General features: G+C 44.7%; 1 long non-coding RNA gene across 1 annotated transcript in view; it reads right to left on the bottom strand.

Annotated features, from left to right (window-relative positions):
• Window positions 1–2,010: 2,010 nt before the first annotated feature.
• The window catches only part of LOC143289700 (uncharacterized), a 2,839-nt gene continuing 1,849 nt past the window's right edge, over window positions 2,011–3,000 (bottom strand). Inside the window, exon 3 of the long non-coding RNA XR_013056262.1 lies at window positions 2,011–2,188. This is a non-coding gene — a long non-coding RNA (uncharacterized LOC143289700). The remainder of the gene's footprint in view (window positions 2,189–3,000) is intronic.

The following is a 3,000-nucleotide window of genomic DNA, read 5'->3' as shown; positions in this document are numbered from 1 at the left end:
TTCAGAGATAAGCTGACGAGGTGTGTGTGATGTGTATGTGTGTGCTTGTTTGTTGTTGGTTTTGGTGTGTGTGTGTGTGTGTGTGTGTGTGTGTGTGCGTGTGTGCGTGCGTGTGTGTGTGCTGTTTGCATACTGTAATACGGGCAACTCGACAATAACTATGAGGCTGAATAAAATGGGATGCAAATACCGTGTTTTCCTTTCTATGCACATGTATGTAAGTACGTAGGTGCAGGTGCGTGTTTATGTTTACATGTTTGTTTATATACATGTATGGATGGATAGGTTCACACAGTATATGCTTATCTACGTGTGGATGGATGGATGGGTGTATGTGTGTGCGTCCGCATGACATGAGTATATGCTTCTCTCTCTCTCTCCTCCCCCCCCCCCCCTCTCTCTCTCTGTGGTACTCTGTGGTGTGTGTCGAATGTACGCCTATGCATCTCGTCTTAAACACATGTGTACATTAAAAAAAATCGTACACATACATGCATGCACGCATACAGCCGTATACATGCACACATACACAAGCTCACACATACATCACGCATGCATACACACACCATTCTCATACGCGCGCACGGACACCAAACACACGCACATGCACATACACACACGCGCGCGCTCACGTACATACACATGCATGCGCGTCCGTCAACGCGCACTAAAAGATGCCAACCAAAAGAATGTTACAAAGAACACCAATCCAGTGTTACAAAGAACACCAAAATTGTGTTGCAAGGAGCCCAAACCATTGTTACAAAGAACGCCAAAACAATGATACATAGATCGCCAAAACGGCGTTACAAAGAGCACTTAAACGGTGTTTCAAACAGCGCCAAAACAATATTACAAAGATCGCCAAAACGATCTTATAAAGAGCGCCAAACCAGTGTTACAGAGCACGCCAAAACAGTGTTACAATAACTGAAACGCCAAAACAATGATGCAAAGAGCGCCAAACCAGTGTTACAGAGCACGCCAAACCAGTGTTACAGAGCACGCCAAAACAGTGTTACAATAACTGAAACGCCAAAACAATGCTACAAAGAGCGCCAAACCAGTGTTACAGGGCACGCCAAAACAGTGTTACAAAAACGCCAAAACAATGCTACAAAGAGCGCCAAACCAGTGTTACAGGGCACGCCAAAACGATGTTACAAAAACGCCAAAACAATGCTACAAAGAGCGCCAAACCAGTGTTACAGAGCACGCCAAAACTGTTACAAAGAACGCCAAAAATGTGTAACAAAGACACGTTAAAACGATCATACAAAGAATGCTAGAACGACGTTCAAAAACGCCAAACCAATGTTTAAAAGAACGCCAAACAAGTGTTACAAAGAAGGCCAAAACAGTGTTACAAAGAGCGCCAAAACAGTGTTACAAAGAGCGGCAAAACTGTGTTACAAAGAGCGCCAAAACAGTGTTACAAAGAGCGGCAAAACAGAGTCATAAAGAGCGCCAAAACAGTGTTATAAAGAGCGGCAAAACAGTGTTACAAAGAGCGCCAAAACAGTGTTACAAAGAGCGGCAAAACAGAGTCATAAAGAGCGCCAAAACAGTGTTATAAAGAGCGGCAAAACAGTGTTATAAAGAGCGCCAAAACAGTGTCATGAAGAGCGCCAAAACGGTGTTATAAAGAGCGCCAAAACAGTGTTATAAAGAGCGCCAAAACGGTGTCATAAAGAGCGCCAAAACAGTGTCATGAAGAGCGCCAAAACGGTGTCATAAAGAGCGCCAAAACAGTGTCATAAAGAGCGCCAAAACGGTGTCATAAAGAGCGCCAAAACGGTGTTATAAAGAGCGGCAAAACAGTGTTATAAAGAGCGGCAAAACAGTGTTATAAAGAGCGGCAAAACAGTGTTATAAAGAGCGTCAAAACAGTGTTATAAAGAGCGGCAAAACAGTGTTATAAAGAGCGGCAAAACAGTGTCATAAAGAGCGCCAAAACAGTGTCATAAAGAGCGCCAAAACAGTGTCATAAAGAGCGCCAAAACAGTGCTTCTAAGGCCGCCACAAAAGGTTGCTGTCAGGAACCATGTTGGCATTGCAGCCGTCGCCAATGCAGCAGAAATGGCAGGTGACGTCAGGGGTCAAGGCCATGGGGTTCAAGGTCATGCAGATGCTTTTGTCTGACGTCTGGAGGTACCAGAGGTCATGGCAGGTGTGGGCATCTGCACATCTGCAACGTCCACCCATGGTGACTGATCAATCAATCAATCGTTCAATGATCATTCGCTCGTTCAGTAAACAAATCAATCATTAACTGGTTGAACGCGTATGAGTCAACCTGTCAGTCAGTCAATGAATAAATTAAAGAATCAATCAGTTGATCAATCAAAATTGAAATCAACAGTCAATCAATCAACTTTCAAACAAACAAAAATATTGAAGGAGTCAGTCAACCAATCCATCAATCAAATCTTGGCTTGAATCAGAGACTGACATAAGCTTACAGGTGGGCCAAAAGCAATGCGAAAGCGGAAAAAAGATGGTTTCTCCACTGCAAAGGGAAGTCATTTACAGCTTAGTCTTTTGCGAAGGACTGTGGCTCTCAAACTCGGCGGCAAAATTGCACTGGCTCTTCGTGCTGCAGCCTTGGGGGCGAGTGAACCATCCCAACGCCGACTGTCCTAAAACCCTCTTAACTAAGAGAGCCAGGATGCAGCGTGGGCAAGACACTCCACTATAATCAAACTCTCGCCCAGTCGAGACAGCAGTTGTCTCCTCTGCTACCCTGGTGTAATGGTCTTAGTCGGATACGAATATCATTTTGATAAATTTGATCGTACAAACAATTCAGATCAGCGAACCAGTTTATCATCCACCTGGTGACGAGACCTTCACAGCGCAAAGTCCCAGGGAAAAGCAAAAAGGCAATATTGCCCTCACTGTGGACAAATAAGACTGCCCTCACTGTGGACATCTTTAGACTGCCCTCACTGTGGACAGCTATTGCCCGCCCTCACTGTGGACAGCTATTGCCTGCCCTCA

This window comes from Babylonia areolata, chromosome 14 (genome assembly GCF_041734735.1).
Source record: "Babylonia areolata isolate BAREFJ2019XMU chromosome 14, ASM4173473v1, whole genome shotgun sequence".
NCBI classification, from domain to species: Eukaryota; Metazoa; Mollusca; class Gastropoda; order Neogastropoda; family Buccinidae; genus Babylonia; species Babylonia areolata.
Note: the sequence above shows the minus strand (reverse complement) of the source record. Positions and strands in the feature narration are given on the sequence as shown.